The sequence below is a fragment of the Rhipicephalus microplus genome, unplaced genomic scaffold, assembly GCF_043290135.1.
Source record: "Rhipicephalus microplus isolate Deutch F79 unplaced genomic scaffold, USDA_Rmic scaffold_32, whole genome shotgun sequence".
Classification (NCBI taxonomy): Eukaryota; Metazoa; Arthropoda; class Arachnida; order Ixodida; family Ixodidae; genus Rhipicephalus; species Rhipicephalus microplus.
The window spans coordinates 5,149,013-5,162,663 of NW_027464605.1; positions in this window are offsets into that span (position 1 = coordinate 5,149,013).

Genomic DNA, 13,651 nt, shown 5'->3' on the forward strand with positions numbered 1-13,651 from the left:
TGCGAGGTGCAAACCTTCAAAACGACGCAAGGCAGAGTAAGATGAGCGACTTGTCCAAATAACTTTTGATTTTGTGATGTGATGTCAGTGGTGTGAAGTCATTATTCTATTTTCGCGGCAATGAAACTCGATCGAAAACAAAAGGAAAACCACTTCCTCGCCGATTTCGTTATTAAATGTTTTTACTATATATGCCAGTTGTTTTTACGGCGAGGCAGTTTGAGTAGTCTAATTAGTGAGTGCATGTTTGTCTACGTGCTTCTCAAAGTAAACACTTTCAGAGTTCTTTTCCGTATCGACTGGCAGTGGGATCCATTTTATCAGTGGCCGATCTTCAGTAGACTACTGCAAAATATTGCAAACTCGTGTGACCACTCAGTACACAGACCACATTATACTGCACGGCAGTCGCACTTTTTTCAAAATGCAGAGAAGCCTTACTTACCGGGTATATTTAATTCCCCGTAGCTTGGCCCATTGAGAATCATCTCGTTTGGCACGTGACCGGCTTTGAACATAAGATTGGCTCCTGCTTTGCGCACTCGATGGTTCTGCAAAGAGCTGAGTGGTATATAATGGACTGTAGGATGTTTCTGCTGTGGGGAAGCGTGGCTGGGTACGGCAGTATTCTGCAGGCCAGCAACCACTGGCGAGAAGTGCAGCTGAGAAGTGTGAGCCTGCACGTATACATACACGTGGTGCTGGTCGCCTCCTTGAGCTGCGGTTTTTTCTCCCGGTCGTTTGTGCACAGCACGTTCATGTCTCTTCTTTAGCACCATCACTTGTTGAGCAGGATGTTTCTTCGGTGGGAGAACGTGGTTGGGTCCCGCAGCATTCTGCGGGTGAGCAATCACTGGCGGCAAGTGCAACTGAGAAGTGTAAGCCTGCTCGTCCAAGTGGCGCCTATGATCTCCTGGAGTTGTGGTTTTGTCTCCCACTCGTTTGAGGACAGGATGTTCTTGTCTCGGCTTCAGCACCTTCACTTGTTTCACGTGGTGTGGATGCTTCATAGGTACAGAATTTGGTCCCTTGTTTGGGTAAGTGAGTACGACGGAAAGAATGTTCGCCACAGCAGGATTTGTCGGTCGACAAATTGACATCTGTGCATGATGGCGCTGCATCACATGCGGAGGAGCGTGTTCGGAGGGTGGGTTTGGAACCTGTCTTGATGGATATTGTGGTACTTGATGCTGTGGAACGTGGAGTACACGCTACTGTGGCCTATAACCTGGTGGGTCTGCTAGATAGTGGGCTGTATGCTGATCTTGCGGATGAGCAGAAACATTGACGGGATTAAATGAGTGTTGGTACGTTGATAAGGAGTTCGCTGGTAACCATCAAAAGCCTGCTGATAATGATACGTGGGACCCATGTGCTGGTTCCTTTAGTAAGGTGACGAAGCCACTGGAACATAGCACGTGTGAGCGGCAAGTTGATGAACTGGCTGAGGTAGCTGTAAGACCGATCCAGTCGGTTGATTATAAGGGGGCGCTTGGTAGTGCTGATAAAGTTGATGAGCCGGAGGTTGGTATTAAGGAGGGCTTCGGTTGCTCGCTATTTGAGCGGGTCGGTAGACTGCCTCTACCTTTTGGTGGCACAGCTGAAAGCAATGGCTAGAATTAACTTCACAGAGTAATATAAAGGAGCGAGTTTGGTTTAGACGCGATATTCTTTAGAAGTTATGTTAAAGTGACACAGAGGCCAATAATATTTTTAAAGACGATAGACCTTCGACGCAAAAATTGTGGTCTGTCTCGATCTTTTGCCAACCCTTACGTGTTGAACAAAATGTACCCGGAGGAGATTAAGCCGCAATGCAAATGGTGTCAGCCTGTGGCAACATATGATCCCATACTTTGGGAATGTAGCATAGTGCCGCCGCCTGTGGATATTATGCGTGATCCCTCTCTTGAGCACTGGGAGGCCGTGTTGAGCAGCTCAGACCCAGTCGTCCAGTTAAGGGTCGTGGAGTGGGCCACACAGGTCGCCGCCAACCTTGGGTTGATGGCCATCTAACACGGAATCATCCTCAGTTGCTTTCTGACGAAATGAAGTTTTACCATCCATCCATTTGGTCTGTCTGTCTGTACATTTGTCTATTTTTCCGCCTTTAACGATACATCAAATGTTATGGAGTACTTTATTGATACCTCAAATGGCGCCAAACGACGCTCCAAACGGCAAACCGCAACTGCAGCGCCCCCTAATATCGCTCAAGATTTAGCGTTCATGCTTGTGCGATTGTCAATTAAAAAGCAGTTATTGCACATATCTGAGGTACCAAAACAAACAAGTCAATATTCTGTATGTGTGTCTTTTTACTAGAAAATGCATACATAAGTAATTCTAAGGACCGTAGCGCTACGCTGACGATGCAACGCTTGAACGAAAGGGCAAGTGTTTCCAACGCTTTTCTAAGACGACACGGTGGTGGCACCTAGCCGCCTTGCTTTTTGCACCTTATCGCCTCCGAGACAAGCGCGCACGCCGTGCGCTTCGTTTTCCCAGATAACTGCCAGATAGCGCTCATGTCTCACGTGTGACGTGAATATATGCGCCCGTTCGCCTCGGCTGCACGCTCGAGTATAACGCAGCGCCTCCAGAACACCATTCAACGATTTTTATGCGCAGAACATCAAATAAACGTTTTGTTCACTCCCCAGGCGCAAGACTATCGTCTTTTGGCGACATTTGCAGTGTAACGTGCAGGTACGAGGCCATTTTTTTAGCTTCTTTTTAGTGATCGTTAGAGCAAAATGGCAGCGCTAAGTTTCCTTGGCATGTAGAAGCTTTTTTGTTTATTTTGGCATAAACATTGTTTTTATCAATTCAAGCCTAACATGTCACCCATTGTGCACTGTGAAATAGACATAATTTGCAAAGACAGATGAGAAGAGCTAGAAGCCTTCAAGTATTGTTTTTTTTTATTTTATTCCCAGAACGTTTACAAGCGCTGGCGTAATTGAAAGCAAACGGACAACACGAACATTTTGGTATTCCTCCACCGAATTACTAAAAGAGGCACGTTACTTGCACATGATGTCGAATTGAATTGACTCATTTATAAAGTTTTGCGGATTAAGTTGAAGCAAGTACCACTTACATTGCTAACGTACCGGCTTAGCCACTCGAAGAAAATGCTCACAGTGACACCATCTTCATATTTTCATCTTCTTAATTGTAAAATTCAACTGCATTTTTATCTGTACTTTACAGAATATACTGTATTCGTTGAGGGAATAACAAGTGATCTAATTTGTTTCTTCGTTCACTTTGGGAGTAAGTATCGAAATGCTGCTGTCTTTATCAATGTGCACCAAACACGGAGTCGAAGACGTCATTAAATATTTTACCAAGTAACCACTGTTATCCGTCTCATAATTATTGCACTATGAGTCAATTGCCCTAACTATCCTTTAAATCCACCAAAAAAGTGGAATTTGAGGTCTTCGTCATGCATTTTAAAGATACACTAAAGAAAACAATCAGTCTAGATGGACAAATTGTATTCTAACAACTATAGTACTATTATTTTCACGCCCCGCCGCGGTGGTCTAGTGGCTAAGGTACTCGGCTGCTGACCCACAGGTCGCGGGTTCGATTTCCGGCTGCGGCGGCTGCATTTCCGATGGAGGCGGAAATGTTGTAGGCCCGTGTACTCACATTTGGGTGCACGTTAAAGAACCCCAGGTGGTAAATTTCCGGAGCCCTCCACTACGCCGTCTCTCATAATCAAATGGTGGTTTTGGGACGTTAAGCCCCACAAATCGATCGACTATTATTTTCACCATCATCAGTTTATTATTACAGGATAAAATCAAATTGTAAGTTGAATTTGTATCAAATTTGTGCCAAAATTTTCACGCGTGGTGTCACGAATTCCATAATGTATTTGAATTTAGGCGTGGTAGACACAACAACGATTCCCTCAAACGTGGCATGTGAAGACTATTGCCCTCTCAGAGGACCATGTACTTTTTTTTTCACAGATTGCGAATTACGTAAGAACATTAAGCGCGCCATCGAAATATGTGACGTCATGAGGAATCTTGCGGAAACTTCCACGTGGCGTCACAACCCAAATTTTATGCATTTCATTTCTTACTAAGCGTCTTCAAGGTATCATGAAAGGGTTCTTTTCCGATTCGAGAAAAGTTTTTTTTGCACTTCAGCGTCCTTTCGAGATCGTTCACCCTGCTGTCGACACGCTGATTGCCGAAAAGCTGCACAGTGAGGGTGGACACGAGGGAAAGAAGTTACCACAATGCACGCGGTTCGTGTCCTTGAGCATAGGGGACGAAACGCTGTCGCGCTCTACCGCGTGGATACTCGTGCGCGCGAGTGTGATTGCTCTGTAAGTTTAGCAGACTATAGACCTATTCCACGTTTGCAACAGCGGCAGGTGCCTTCGACATACTGAGGTGCTGGTAGCATTGTTGCGTAGTGTATGCTCCGCCCTGCACGAAGCTCACTACCACCACGTGACAGCTGCCCCAGCAGCTGCAATGCTGCATCGAGCTCCCGCGTGATTATAGAGGGTGGTAGTGACTTTAGACTCCATGAAGCGTATAAGCGCCGCGATGTCGCTACTAGCGAGTGTCCAGTTTGTTTGTTAATTAGTGTCTGCCTATACGAAGAATTCGGCTTGAATCGAATTGAGCTATGGGCTATTGTACAGTTCCAAAAATGTTCATACAGAACTCCTCGCATATACAAGCTTTGGCAGCGTGCATATATACACACTCATATTTATGTTAATATTATAGAAACTTTCAGCGAACAAACACAAAATACGCGTATTATTGGCCAGGAACAATTTAAAAGATTTCACAGTCTTGCTAAAATAATTTTATCTGAAGACGAAGTTCTTTGGCGCATGCTTCAGAGTAAGGACCCCGTGTTGCTTCTTGTGGTCTATTTTCAGCGCACAAGTGTGCTAAAAAAAATTTGCAGATCCCACGTACAGTGGGAATCAATGATATGCGAAGCACAAATAAGAAATGTTGATATGTCACTTTAAAATCAGCACAAAATTACGAGGTGAGAGTAAATAATACCGTAAATGACTCCCGTGTCATGATTATCATGTTTGGATGTCTCGTTTACCTTCGTCATCTATTCACATCACGTGATACCAAGTTTAGTATATGTGGAGCTAGCGAAACGGCCGTGAGCACGCTATGAGTGTGGTATGCTGTCATTTGCTTGCACGACACCCGTGTCATGATTATCATGCTTGCACCATCGATATACTTTCGTCATTGATTGGCGTCACGTAACACCAAATTTAGTATATGTGGAGCTAGCAAAACGGCATCGAGTGCGTCATGATGGACCCAATATACTCCAGCGAGACGTTGACACGCGCGCATGCTGGGCACAGCTACGATATACGTTAGCAAGACGCGAGCACTCTATAGTCTGACGCCAGACGCGACCAGCGTCCGTCGGCGTGGCCAGACAGAGAGAAGAGAGAACACAACTTTATTGTCGTCAGACTTAAGGAGGTAGGTGACCCGCCAGGCTGAACCTGATGGCCACCTCCTCTGCCCTTTGTACGGCCTGGAGCTGAACGGCCAGGCTGGTGGAGGTCAGAACTGCCTCCCACCCCTCTGGCGAGGGAGCGGCTAGGAGATCGAGAGAGGGGGGATCTTCCCTGCAGGCCCAGAGAATGTGATTAAGTGTGGCTATTGAGCCACAATGCGAGCAATGCGGATCAATCGAGTCGGGGTATATACGTGCATAAATGTATGGGCACGGAAATGAATGTGTTTGCAAGCGGCGCCAGATAACCTCCTGGCGCTTAGTTAGCTTATGGTGCGGGGGTGGTTTTGTCTAGTAACCGGCGCGAAATGGGACATGCTGAATTTCGCACCGATGCGTTACCCAGACAACACTGCGTCTCTCTCTTTTCGTGATGGAGGGACGCTGCACGAGCTGAAACGCGCATGCGTCAAAGCAACGCAGCGCGGAGCGCGTCTGCCAGTGTGTGGCAGGACCGGCGCCTGGCGTGGCTACGCCGGCGTGACGCGACGAAATGAAGGCCGGCGAGCACACGCATGGCTTCACGTCGAAATGTATTGGCGCCTTGACTGTGGCATGTTGTCATGTTCTCACATGACACGCATCTCATGATTATGATGTTTGCACCAGTCCCATACCTCCGTCATCCATTGGCGTCACATAATACCAAATCTGGCATATGTGAAGCTAGCAAAACGGCCGCGAGCGCATCATGAGTGTGGCAGGTAGTCATGTTGTTACATGGCACGCATGTCATGATTATCATGTTCACGCCAGTATCATACCTTCGTCCTTAATTCACGTCCCGTAATACCAAACTTGGTCTAAGTGAAGTTAGCAAAACGGCCGCCAGCACATCATGAGCGTGGCATGTGGCCAAGTTGTTACATGACACGCATCTCATGATTATCATGTTTGCACCAGTCACATAACTTCGTCATCCCTTTACCTACTGTAATACCAAATTTGTTACATCTGACTCTAGCGAAACGGCTGTGAACGCATCATGAGCGTGGCATGTTAGTCGCGTTGTTACATGACATGCACGTCATGATTTTCATCTTAGGGTCTGTTGCTTGTGTTCGCCATACAATCATCTCATGCCATACCAGTTTTTCAACATGCCATGGGAACGAAACCACCGCAAGAGCTGCAGGACCATGAAGTGTAAATCATGATAATCGTGACATACATGTCATGATTTTCATGTTGTGGCTAATCAAATATGTTCTTCCTAAAGTCATGGTATGCCATATCAATTTTGGTGTCGATATCATTATTCAAACGGCCAGGAGAGCTAGAAGACGTAGATAGATAGATAGATAGATAGATAGATAGATAGATAGATAGATAGATAGATAGATAGATAGATAGATAGATAGATAGATAGATAGATAGATAGATAGATAGATAGATAGATACGCTCAAAGTCGCCGAAGTTCGCCAAGAAATGCTTCACATTTAAAAATTACCTGATATGATTTCCATCGTGAAGCACTATATGATGGGTTCTCTCGCCCGGCCCCAACGCACACGCGAAAGATAGGCGATGGGTGAGCGCAGCTAACGGCTAGATGAGAGGGTGGTGAACAGCTAGATCAGGCGCATCTGGCCGACATTAATAAATTGGAGGAGGCGGCGCAACTAGTCTCCGCCTCCGAGATTGCTCGCCGGCAGATGCCACGCTTTCTCGGAGGACATCACCCAGTGTTCCTGCCAGCACGTACGCCGTCTGGCAGCAGAGACGAAGGTCATTGAGTAGTTGGTGTCTGCTCCAACAGGTGCCGCTATTCTACCAGCTGATCTCGAGTGCCTGCCTCTATGCACCCACTCTCCCCCTCTCCCCCACGCTGAGCGGAGGCGAACGACCGCATCCAGGCACCCTAAGCCGATCTAGACTGCCTATAGATGGGCGCACCCCCACAGCGAGTGTGACCATTCTTCGAAATGGTCGACGCCACCCATGGCCACCGAGATAGAATTTTTCCAGAACTGCGCCGATAAAAGAAAAAAAGGCTTTTCCCGGAATTTTCCCGTTTTTTCATGCACTTCGCATCTCTATACTTGCGAGGCGAGAGATCGCGAGGTGAGGAGCAATTTCGCGGGTGTCCTCCTAGACCGGCATGAGACGCGAGCGCGCGCAGTGGGGTTGTGGACGACGCCACCGCTGACACCGAAGTGCGACACCGTGCAAGTAAGAAATGCTCCACATTTTAAAATTTTCGTAAATCCGGGAATTGATGGCTGCGAAGCACGAATGAGAAAGGTTGCTATGTAACTTTAAAATCAACGCAACGTAACGACGAGGAGTGACGTAGTACACAATAAGCGCAAGTATAAATGTTATGTGCACTCACGTTTCCAGATAAGATGCAAGTATGTAGTTCATAGTCGCGTAACGACGGCACCACTAACGTTTGCAATACCAGCACCAGCATTGGTAGGCTGAAATGTTGCATATCGAGCTAGTGAAGCGGCCGCAAGCGCGCCATGAGCGTGAGATGTAAATTATGCCGTACATGACATGCATGCCGTGATTCGCATGTTAGGACCTGTAATTCATGTTCCCAATACGTCATTCGACGCCTACTAAGGCGTATGTCAAGTTAGCGAACCAGCTGCAAGACCACCATAATCGCGGCAAGTAAATTGTGTCATACATGACTTCCATGTCATAATTATCATGTTTGCGCCTCGCGTTTGTGTTCGTTGACCATCAATGTCGCATAATACCAAATTTGGTATATGTGAAGCGTGCGAAACGGCCGCGAGCGTGCTTTGAGCGTAGCATGTAGTCATGCATGTTTTACATGACACAAATGTCTCGATTATTATATTTGGATTTGTCACTTACCTTTGCCGTCCATTCACGTCACGTAATACCAAATTTAGTATATGTGAAGCTAGTTCCTTCATTTGTTGAACAGTTCCCTCATTTGATGGCCTCGCACAGAGTATTTCTACGATAAAAAGAAGCGTTGTTCATAGCATATTCGGTATTTTTCTTTCTCTTTAAATCATAGCAAACTTGCTTTATTTACTGTAAATAAATGTCTCGACAGCGTGATGTTCCTAAACATAAGCAGCCATAAAAGAGCATACACTTGATAGACGTTAACGCTTTCTCAGCTCGACACGTTTCTGAGCATTTTACATATGTTGCGTGTTTCACGTTATGAATAAAACCAATGTGCAACAGAGCTCTGCTTGTGAACAGATGTGCTAATTTTCTCTAAATTAGGGAATTGCAGCTTCGCTTAATGTAATCAAGTCGAACACTGGGAGCAGTATTCATCAAACTATTCGCGGCATATCGCGGTGCAAACGTATACAGTCCATCTAAGTTGCCAAAGTAACGCACGCTGTGATTTTTGAACGGGCCACCATACCCTATTGGCCTTGCGACTCTGCACAATGTAAAGTGCGACACACTTTCGCTCGTGCAATATTGTCCACGTAACATGTAGTTGCCAAAGTTACACGTAAGGAATGACCATAACGTGATCGCAAGCTCCGAGTTAAGGCTAGGCCATGGTGGGCTAGGCTATCGGTACTAGAGATCCGCGTGTATTGACGCTGCCCACGGACGTTGCCTTGCGGAAACTTCGATGTTCCCCATTTGAAGTGTTGCCAAAATTATGTGTGTTAGGAGGCTGCAGAGCAACCTTATATTTAATAATCTGTTAACACAGAAATGCATACGCTCCTCGCTCTTTTTACTGCGACCATGTTCCGCAGTGTGTAAATAGCGCAACAGGCACTAGCTCAACTCTCACTGTCAGACTCTGTTTTTCGAGTTGGTGGATATATAAGGCCTTTTTAGTGTCAGAAGCTTAGGTAACTATTGTGTGCCTGAATAAGTACTCTCGTGTTACACTACCTCAGATAAGTATCCATGCTGGAACAGCACATGCAGCGAATATTGCTGCATCCAACACGAATGTACACATTGCAGACTTGATATTTTTAAAAAGGTACACGAAAGTAAGTTTTTCACACGCGCATCCAACTGCCACATTGTATGTCGGGTGAAGCATGCGTGGTAGTATAATTATTGCGCTAGGAGGAACCATTGCCTCGAACCAACAGGCACAGCATTCAGCCGAGAACAGCGCGTGCACGTATGCCCCCGTGTTGACAGCGGTGACCGCGGCGATCCTAGTGGTGGCTTTTGTCCCTCTGTGAAACTACGGGGTTAGTTTTGTAACCAGAAAAGCGGTCAATGAATCTGGCTGTAGCGTAGCACAAGCCCAAGCCCCTAGAAAACGAGCATGAAGACGTTCGCTTTAAATGCGAAGCGTTTCTTAGCGAACTTCGGCGACTTTGAGCGTATCTATCTATCTATCTATCTATCTATCTATCTATCTATCTATCTATCTATCTATCTATCTATCTATCTATCTATCTATCTATCTATCTATCTATCTATCTATCTATCTATCTATCTATCTATCTATCTATCTATCTATCTATCTATCTATCTGTCTGTCTGTCTGTCTGTCTGTCTGTCTGTCTGTCTGTCTGTCTGTCTGTCTGTCTGTCTGTGACTAATTGTGACTAATGTTGTGACTAATCAAATATGTTCTTCATAAAGTCATGGTAAGCCATATCAATTTTGGTGTCGATACGATTATTCAAACGGCCAGGAGAGCTAAAAGTCGTAGGCAGATAGATAGATAGATAGATAGATAGATAGATAGATAGATAGATAGATAGATAGATAGATAGATAGATAGATAGATAGATAGATAGATAGATAGATAGATAGATAGATAGATAGATACGCTCAAGGTCGCCGAAGTTCGCCAATTGCTTCGCATTTAAAACTCGTATGGTATGACATGACTGCATGGCGAACACAAGTGACAGATCCTAACGTAGAAACATGAGAAGCATGTCATGTAATTCATGAGTAATGACTACAGGCCACGCTCATGGTGCGCTCACGGCCGTTTCGCTAGCTTCATATGTACCAAATTTGGTATTGCAGGACGTGAGAATGGGTGACGAAGGTATGTGAGTGGTGTTAACATGATCATCATGAAATGCGTGTCTTGTGAGAACATGACTAGTCGCCACGGTCAAGGCGCCAATAGATTTCGACGTGACACGGTGCACGTGCTCGCCATCGTTCATTTCGTCGCGTCACGCTGGCGTTGCCACGCCAGGCTTTGGTCCAGCAATATGCTAGCAGGCGCGTGCCGCGCGGCGTTGCTTTGACACATGCGCGTTTCAGCGCATCCGGCGTCCCTCCGTCACGAAAGGAGGCAGACGCAGTGCCGTCTGGGTAACGCATCGGTGCGCATTGCAGCATGTCGCATTTCGCGCCAGTTGCCGTCGGGCTGCGCCGACGGAGGCTGTTCGCGTCTACCGTTAGACTATAGAGTGCTCGCGTTTTGCTTACGTAGCGTATAGTTGCACCCAGCGTGCGCGCGGTCAACGTTACCACGGAGTATACTGGGCCCTTCATAATGCGCTCGTGTCCGTTTCGCTAGCTCCACATATATAAAATTTGGTGTTACGTGACGCCCATGGATGGTGAAGGTATATAACTGGTGCAAACGTGATAATCATGACACGCGTGTCATGTGAGAACATGACAACATACGACGCTCATGAAGCGCTGGCAGCCGTTTCGATAGCTCCAGATATACCAAATTTGACAGCACATGACGTGAATAGACGACGAAGGTAAATGACACGTCTAAACATGTTAATCATGTCATGGAAGTCGTGTATGGCATAATTTACCTCCACCTCGTAACGTTGTGCTATTTTTAAAGTGACTTTCCCACTGTACGTGGGATCTATCAATTTTTTTTAAGGAATTCTACTTTTCACCAAATGTCTTCGTTGCGCTTGAACTGTTTCAAGTACAATGCGTTGTTTTCTGCGTTGTCGCCCCCAGAGCAGTGCTCAAAATCAGCATGCTTGTGTAGGTAGTTGAAGTCAATGTACACAAATTAATCGTTGCGCCAGTGTGACGCGTTCGTAACGTTTGTTTTACGGGGTTGTCAAAGGGCAGTCTGGGACGGCTGAATGCTCTCCCGTAGAATACGAGGCTTTCTAAATCGTTAAGCGATTATTCTAAGCGTTATGTGCGATCTTCTAATATGATTGCGCGCACAACACCAGTAGCTGATTAGGGGCGAAGCTCCTAAAGCCGTGAGTCATGCCGATAGTTATAGCGCGAGAACAATACGCCGACACAGAGACAAGAAGGACACGAAAGACACGAGCGCTGCCACACTTCTAAGTGAGTCATGCGTTCGCAACGCTTTGTCTGTAGCAGTATTCATCGTCGTCATCGTCGTCAAAATAGTATAGGTAGCCACATCCACGGCCGGATTCCTTAGAGGAGTGGCACGGGCGCACTCTTTTCAATTGAGGAGGAAACCCGCACACGTTAATCATAAATAAATGGATAATTGTTTGTGATGAACTAACCCACAGAGGCGTGTATCGTTGACTTAATCTTCAAAAAGAAAAATTGCCTTAATTTTGATGCTTACTGAAAAAAAAAATTAGTAACAAGAGGACGCACTTTGAGCACTATCTGACCAGTAAAGGTTTCCACTCGCTGAGCGTAACCTCCTTGGCTTCAGCAAGGTTTAGCGAGGCTGTGCCCCAGTGCCATGAAAAAGCGGTGGTGAACGGTGGGCAAATTGCAGGTCGTAAGAGAGCACCCGCTTGCCGCTCCACTAGCCCGACCATATCACCTCTCGTTTAGTCCTTGAAATGTCCGCTGGATGGCGGTACTTCTATATGATCAATATATGATTAAAAGATGCGAGATGGCGGTACTTGCAGGTTTCACTAGATTTACAGATGAATGGACAGACGCACGAACGGACGGACAGACAGATGGACGAACGCACAGATGGACGCATGGACGGACGGACACGTGGACCCATGGATGTATGGATGGACACAGATGCGCAGACACAGATGCGCAGATGCGCAGACAAACAGACGGACGTATGCATGGATGGACGCACGAATAGACGCATGGATAGACGGATGAACGCATGGATTGTCACACAGGCAGACGCACAGATGGACGAAATCAAGAACGAACGGACGGACGGAGGCACGGACAGACTGACGGACGCTTCGCCCGCTCATCATCATGCACTCCGTGGATATGCTGTGTTTTTTTTTGTGTGTGTGTGGAGTTGAAGCAAGTTCTAGCAACAACCCTGGAAGGTTTCAATTTGCATGGTGACTTGCTTCACCAACGATTATATCAGAATCGACCTGTAAGTATGTTCACTGTTTCTTTTATTGTTACTTGCGTGTACTTTGACTGCTGCACCAGATTTTATGGGCATAAATTCACCCAACAATAAACTTACTCTATTGCGCTTCGATTGCTTAACGATTCTTCATCGTCGTACCGACATGACAAAATGTATACTTAAAACGGAGGCCACATACACAAGGAGGGCAGTCAGCCATGAGTATGTGGTAGAAACCTTGAGTAGTGTAGATCCTAGGGGCAAGTGGTACATTGGCACTCTAAAGTGGCAGTAGTTCGAACATGTGGGTCCACGGAGCTTTCGTACTTCGAGATTTTCTGTTTGTCGGGGTTCGCGTAACACATTCTCGGAGAGGAAACGCGTGTTTTGGAGCTACACTCTGCCACAAAACAGTGAAACATTCTGATTTCAGTATGCCTCACCGTGGGATATACTTGCAATGCGGCAGAGCCAACCTACGTTAAAAAAATAAATATTTGAAAATCAAACGCAGCTAGAAACTAGTTTAATGCCGCTGCTGACCATACAACGTAATCGCAACCTTTTTACTTCGAAATGACGTGACACTTTGGTTAGATCATTTTTTGCCAGTAAGAAATAAAAAAACACCAATTTAACGCTGCATGTTGATGTGAAATAATTACTCCCAGTTTCTCTCATTGCGAGGTGCCTCTCATCATTTCCACAGTTACACAAAGGCTCATCAAAATATTTATTGGCATAGAACCACTGCTCTAAAGATTGGCGAGAAACCGCGTATTTGTAAAAATAATTAAATATAAGATATCAATTCTCGCATAGGGAATAGGTGACAGCACTGGCTTCAAGGTAAAGAAGTCTGTGTTTCAAATATTAGACATTTTCGCATG